The sequence below is a fragment of the Photinus pyralis genome, unplaced genomic scaffold, assembly GCF_008802855.1.
Source record: "Photinus pyralis isolate 1611_PpyrPB1 unplaced genomic scaffold, Ppyr1.3 Ppyr1.4_LG8, whole genome shotgun sequence".
In the NCBI taxonomy this organism is placed as follows: domain Eukaryota; kingdom Metazoa; phylum Arthropoda; class Insecta; order Coleoptera; family Lampyridae; genus Photinus; species Photinus pyralis.
Window position 1 is genome coordinate 3,456,797 of NW_022170819.1, and position 7,596 is coordinate 3,464,392.

General features: G+C 38.1%; 1 long non-coding RNA gene across 2 annotated transcripts; it reads right to left on the minus strand.

Moving 5' to 3' along the window:
- Nucleotides 1-5,739: 5,739 nt before the first annotated feature.
- On the minus strand, nucleotides 5,740-6,874 carry LOC116179850. 2 transcript variants are annotated; one of them, XR_004147057.1, is made up of 3 exons: nucleotides 6,752-6,874; nucleotides 6,609-6,702; nucleotides 6,464-6,555 (listed from the first exon to the last, which is right to left on the minus strand). It is a non-coding gene; the product is annotated as an uncharacterized LOC116179850 (long non-coding RNA). The 2 variants fall into 2 exon arrangements; XR_004147056.1 differs by having other exon boundaries at nucleotides 5,740-6,702.
- Nucleotides 6,875-7,596: the final 722 nt, after the last annotated feature.

Below are 7,596 nucleotides of genomic sequence, written 5' to 3' on the forward strand. Positions count from 1 at the left end.
AAAAGAGAATGTAACATACATTACAGGGCGTTCGATTAATACGACAGACCTTTAGGCATTCGATAGTCTATGGAAAATAACCTTCGACCGTTATGTGCAGCCGTTGGAACGGGATTTCCTTAGGGGACAATTATTACAGGAAGCCAGGGTAACGACCACTGATTCCCGACCTTTTACAGGTGCTTGCGTTCTGGTATTAAGCGTTTGCTATTGTTGAACGCATTTTTTAAGAATAAAAAAAATGGGCTATTGTTTTCATTTGGTCCGTCCGTCCGCGCGTGGGTCCCACCGTCCGTCCGTCCGGACCCACTTCCGCCGCGCTGAACTACTTTTAGGAGAACGGTCCCAGAGCCCTGGAATTTTTGCAATAGGTAGCTTATACCTTGAGGGTGTGCCAGACTGGCATCAAATTTCTCTGTCTTAAGGGGGGGGGGGGTCCCCTATGAATTATTTCAAGAGATGGGGGTTTTGAAAGTAAGACAACGTGCATAACTTTTGTATGCGACAACCAAAAATTTTCGAGATCAATTGTATCGCTTATTTATTTATTTATTTATTTATTGTGACCCGCATAATGATTTTTTAGAGGTGCATCTGCAGAAGGTCTTAAGCTGTTAAGTTATTCCGGTATTTACGTTAGGTACGATTTAGGAAAACTGCAGGAAAACCTAATTCGGAGTAGCCAGCAGAATGCTCAAAACTAATCTAAGGAAATTCCCATCTCTGTCACAGATAAAAAATTCTTACCCCAGCCCGGGTTCGAACACCCGACCTCCGGCTTTATAGCTCAACGGCCCACCATTGAACTACAAAGTCCGTAAATTTATCGTGAAAAGATATAATTTCCTTATTCTTCAAGAACAGATTATCGGCGATTACTCCCACAGGACGAAATATATCCATTATTGAGCGAATATCTCGAAAACGGTTTGTCGGAAGAAAGTACTCTCCAAGACAAAATGAATCGTCTGGACGAGGCACATCCATTAGTGAAGTCGAAGCCAATATCTTGAAAACGAAGTGTCGAAAGAGAGAGAACAAGTGGAACGTTAGGACGAGGCATATCTAATGGTGATGTCAAAACTTTTAGTGTAAATATCTCCCTGTATTTGTGGCCACGTATCAGTTCCAAGCCTTCGCTTATCTAGATCTTTTTATGCATAATACCGCATCTTTTGCCACGCTCTATAGCGAAACAAAATTTGAATTAATGCAAAGAAATATTGTTCCTTATATGAAATATACGAAAAAATAACCAAATGCTTTTTGTATGGATCCAATAATAATAATTAAAGCAATACAAATCTGGTGCCTGTAATGAATCTCCACAGATCGGATCCTTTAGACATATTCATACGTCAAATATGCATCCGATGCAAAATTTTAAACAAAGACCGACCGATACTTTAAGCTAGTTAAAATAACTCACAAATATTGTTGAAATCGGTGTTTTCTTTAAGCTACAATCTACAAAATATGATATGGCCCTTCCTTGTAAAAGGCTCCCTCCATGAAAAATTGAGAACTGGATCGCTTTGGGTTAATACAGTTGAATTCTAGTGTGATTAGCTTTCGTACAATTGTGAGGATAATGAATCTTGTATTTACGTCGACCGAATTTTTCAGCTTATCGTTTAAGTTTCAAAAATGCCGCTTTAAATACGATTATTTAACTGATACCGAGTTTTGTACAACTTCTTCGAAATGAGGCAAAGTTAATATTAATTGGATTAATAGCAGTTGAGTATGCGTACGCACTGTATAGTCTTTATCGGAATTTCTTTTGCACTAAAACAATGTTACGTGATTTTATTTTGTACTATTCACATAATTTTAAACTATGGCCCACTCCAAGTCAGACCCATAAACGATAATCATCCAATATAAATTTCCGTGGACGCCACCGACACCTTGCGACCAAAATCAAACTGCCCTTACTGCGTGATTGAGATGGGGATCGAATTGAAGTTAAACTGGCACTCTCCCTTTTTTCGCCGTCGCGAATGTAATCTCGGCTTGCATGCCTGAGGGAAACAACGAAGCGACCTCGTCCGGCGTGCCCTATCAGCCAATAACAATTCTGTATTTTTGTTATCTCGACGGAACCAACGAAACAGAACTATCCCAAGTTATCACGGTTACAACCCACGCGTTCTAAATACGCTCGTTTTATCACCATACCTAAATCGCCCCCGTCGCGTAGGAAGCGGTACATTTATGTAAATTATTCTTACGAATTAGAAAGAATTTAAAGCTGCAAAGCGAGCAAATCACCAAGACAATGTGTTCCGGCGTTCTCGATGAAACAGGTGAAAAAAAGAAATTTTTCTCAAATTTCGACATTGCCACGAAAGCAATTTGGTAAAAGTAATCCTTTTTACATAAATGGGGGCTTGGAAAAGCATAGTTTCGATTAGAAAGTTTAAGAAAAAGCGATGAAGACGAAGACGATTTACTTCCATAGGCATTATGGTCGACGAGTCTGATAATCTATAATTCTCTAAATAAATACGCGCTCGCCAGATAATAATGTATACGAAAATCCTCCAACCATTTCGAAATTATACGTGATAGTATTTGTAAGGGTAACGCAAACAAATGGAAGGTGTATGATATATCGAGATTGCTTAATAAGCTCATTAGATTTAAGTCTTCCTTTTTACGATTAGGTCAGTGATTTAAGCTTTACATATTATTACACACAGCGAGCGTTCGTTTGTTTTACAATTAGCTTCCTAAACGTGCTGTTTACTTTATTTTACAGTTTCCTTATGCTCACATTCTTCGCAAAGCGAGCATTTCCAGGTATCCGACAACGACGACGTTTTATAAATGCGATCTTGTTATTATTATTATAGTTCCATTCCATCGCGTGCCGATTTTTGATAGTTTTAAACGCGAGAGTCGTCGAAGTCTTGTGCCAGTTCCGCGTGACGAAGGAAATGGGAAAACGCGGAAATCCGTATAAAGGAGAAAAAAGGGTAACGTTATCGCTCCCATAAAATCATATGATATTCATTTATCTATAATCGTATAGACACTCCCCGAACATAAAAATCTGGGTTTATTGATATAAATCGCCAAATTATTTTCTGTCGGTAATCTTTTCTTTATGGTTAGTTATTCTAGTACGCTTTCGGGGTGCCCCACAAACCTCAAAGAGTTTTGCCCAATGAAGTGTGGTTTTTAGTGCTTTCTCTAAACCCTTGAATATAAATTTTGGAAGAGCACGGCCCTGATTGTAAATATCAAATATGTATGAAGTATTATCTACATGCAGAAACCTGTTACCTACGGGACCACTTTGAAAGATGTTGCGCCGATTACGTTCAATTACGGCTTTAACAATCAAAGAAAGATCCGCGAAACGTAAAGTTATTATGACAAAATGGCGCAAATATTGAAAGTGTCAAGTATCTCGTAGAATAATCACGAACTTCTTACCTTTTAATGAAAAAATAAATAGCCCGAGAAAGAAGAGAGCTCTGTTCCGACGCCTTCACACTAAAACGTAAAACAAAAAGAAACAAGGAACTCGAGCTAAGCCACTGGGTAATTGCAATTAGATAAGTCAAAAATACTTATATTTCGATTCATGATCGACTGCCTTAATTTCGAGTTGCAATCCCTGAAGGAGAATGCCAGGGAGAATGCACACTCACATTTATAGTACCAACAAAAGCAATTCGATCATGTTAATAATACAGTGTAAAGAAATTAACATAGGTATCATCCCTTAGAGAGGAATAATCTACTAATTAAAAACTTGAATAATTTAATAACAGATAAGTTAACATAAATGCCCCCCTAACTCAATTTCGCTGTCCACTTTTAGCGCTGTTTGTTGCCGTTATCTCAGATAAGAAGTTGTCTTTGTATATAAAGCTCAAAGTGTAATTGAAAAGGTATCAAGGTTAATTAAATCTAGCACTCGTAATAAATCCAAAAACTAAAAAGAAATTATCACCATACTAGAATTGAAACACAAAACTTTAATCTACCTCCAATTAATAAGAGGGTTTTTACAAAATAATAATACTACTACGGTAACGGAAACTTAAATCGCTTCAAATTTTAAATGACTAAATCCTAAAAAGAACACATAAGATAACAAGCTTACGCATGCCTACACATTAAATTCAAATTATAGCCTCCAACATAAGAGCAAAGCGTATTTCGATCCAAACCAATTCGAGTTCACACCAAATTCGTTTAATCACCATTGAATTTTTCAAAAATGGATTCGACGATTTTAAAAGATGCCAAATTTTAAGTGAACTCTCAAAGAAAGGAAAACGAAGTGCGCATTAAAAATGATGCACCAATCGGAACTCGTTAAACTAAACCAGCTGTGATGGCAGTAGTCTTCCACCAAAAATTACAGTGATACTCAACCAATAATAGTTTATATGTACCTACTTGAGTAAATGAAGTTGTTATAGCATTCAACATTATAGTAATTAAAATCGCGATAAGCTCTCCGAGATGAAAGTTCATCGACATCGTAATTACGAATTTGTCCATTGATGTCTTTGAGCTTGTGGACAGCTAATATTGCTTTTGAAAATAATGTGGAACCGGGGAGTCTAGGGGGAGTAGAATACCCCCCAAGAGCAAAGCAAAAATTCAATGCATATTTCTCTACCATAAAGATCTTCGTTTGCTCGGAGGTATTTCATACCATACCGCCTTCTCACGATAATATTGGAAATAAGACTACTTTTTTTTCAAAATGAAATAGTCCCCAGGAAAGGAAGATTTGGCTGTCTTTTCGAGAAACTATCATGAGGGTGTTGAAAGCTGAGCGATTTGGAATAAGTATGCACTATATAGTCCAATTTTTCCGGACTGTGTGGTTGAAGGTCCCCTAATGATTGAGTAATAAAGTCCCGAGCAATTTCGGTGCCGCCGGGGGGAAGGGAGGGGGTTGAAGGGACATTTTTCGGCTATATTTCGAAAATGGTGGGTTTTCTTATCAAAATTCAAAGCTCATAAGATTTTCAACAACTTTGTTTCTATACATCGCATCGTTTTCCAGCTACGGGCTCTTGCAGGTGAGAAATTTTCAAAAAGCTCACTTTTCAGTCGAACTTTTCTTCGAGCTCACTACCTGTTCACTTTTAACGTATTAGTGGATGGTTGTAGGGAATTAAATTTCCTTCAAGAATCAATGACATGTGTGTGTTGTAACATGCTTCGACAGTTCACCTACAACAAAAATGAAGTGAAATTTCGTGAGCGTGTCCAATTCAGATGTACGTGCAATTCCTCTCCATGAGGATCGTCTACGTCCTCTTTATCTTCTTCCAGGATTGGTGGAGAGTTAAAACAGCTCCCTTGGCAGTTGGCACAGACAATGGTACAAAATATGCCAGCCTTCTTGCACCCACTGCTAGCCCCGCAGTTCGTAGTATATAACGCGCAAGCTGCAAAATGCTAGGCGCTACAAAATACCATGTGCTTTAATAAAAAAAAAAACACACGCCGCTGACCGGCCAGCTAGCTCTGTTGACCAAATAGTAAACAGCGGAGAGAGCAAGACAAATACACAGGGTAGTGGGTGACAGAATTAATACCTTTGGTAATGGCTCATCATATATCATCGATTCCAAATAAATCTTCACTACTTACTTTTGTGGCTTCTTGTAAATTTCCTGGGCGCCACCTAATTCCAAAATAAGTTTCGCTTACACTACCGGAACTAGGAAAGGTAGCTTTAGCTTTAAAATAGGCAACTAATGACCCACAAATAAAAAGTTTTATTCGGTGCACTGCACCATGAAATAAATTCAAAATTGCACAACTTAGATTCCCCACTGGGAATTCATAATCTTATTTAAGGTAAGCAGCAACTCAAAATATGAATCCTCCCAAAGTTAACAAAAGAAGGGGTTTACATAAAATTTCCCATAAAATGTTGAATAAAATACACCAGAATCTCTGGAGTTAACACACAAATATCGTTACAGTGGCAAAATAATGAATTAAATTGAAAATAGATACCCTAATTTATAGCTTGAGTGGGCAATGAAATTATTCGGTTCTTACGAGCTCGTTCGTACCTTACATAAATTGTTATCACTCCATAACGAGAGTAATCTTTTTACTAGCTAAAATATTGTACCCCAAAAATGTCAAGCTTACCAATTAACAGTAATAATCTTGGCTCTATGCAGGCCAATTAGCAATTGATCACCACCGAGGTGGGTCAAATGCAAACACACAAATTTACAAAAAGGTTTAACAATGTTACATCACCGTACGATCAATATTTAGGTCTTCTTTTCCACAGGTCCTGGTATATGGTTGCACGTTGAATGACAAATGCTGCTCTAAGTGTTACACAAAGTGTCGGAAGCAAGGTAGCGGCTTCAAGATATGTACGACTCGGCCATTAAGTTATTTCAATGGTTTGATGCTAGATCGTACACACTGCACTCCAGTACTTAGTCGATTTACTTTCATATGCCCCCTTATCCGCAACACAATGTGGTCTATAGTTTCGTTTCACAGGTAAACAGTCGGATCGTAGTTCTTGACCCCAATACGTGAACTCTAAAATAATAAACTAATGGGTGGTACGTTTTTACACAAGAATAAATGCGAACCTCTACATGGAGAGAGTCAACGGAAAATAAAAGAGCTTCGTGAACGTACGAAAGTGAATGGAAGTTATCCTACGATCGTTGTCAGAATGGTCCCCTAAAATAGAAATAACGGTAGTGTGGATTCGAACACACAGAGAACTTACAATTATGCTTACGTTCCTTTAGAAGAACTCCTTTCGGATTAAATGGTTACCATGCCCAAAAAGAAATGGCAGGTACAATGATGGTTCACTTGTTTTTAAAGATGCTTTCGCCAAATTGTTGAAAACAAAATGAACAGGAACTAAATTAGCACTTAAATCAGGATGAACCGCACGACCGTTCTCTTCGGGTTAGCAAGTAAAACACGCTGAATTTTTCCATTTCCGGTCCCAATGAAACAACGAAGTTTTGCTCCAACCAATAACGCGGTCAATTGAAGCTTACAATACCATATATGGTTACGGTATCAAATTACATAGGTTATCTAAAGCGGAAATTGGCTTTTAGACCAATAATAGAAATATAAAACATTAAAACGGGCAGGTACGGAAATAAACGAATGTGAAGGTTACAAAAGGTGACTACCACGGAATAGAAAAGTTATAAACAGGGTGATTGAAATGGAAATACGAACAAAATGTTGATATAATAATAAAACTGTTACAAGTAGAGCAATGGCAAAAAATGACTTTTCTTCGGGGCTGGCGGAGCTGGAGAAAGGTGTCCATCTTCACCTCTTTTCCAACCCTCTTGCTCGGAAGGGAGTGATTTCTCCAGCCACTGCTGAACTTGGAGAAACACTCTAGGAGAGTGTTACCGTGCTGAAGTTTTCGTTGGAGGAAGAGAGGGAAGATTTGGTTTAAGTTTGGTGGTTGACTTAACAAATACCCTATAACGGTGATGGTCAAGGTCATTTTCATCGCTGGGGGCCTGGTACATATAGAGTAATATATGTTCCCCAGCTTGCGTCAGGTGTTGAGTTGAAGTTGTAAGAAACTAAAGCGAT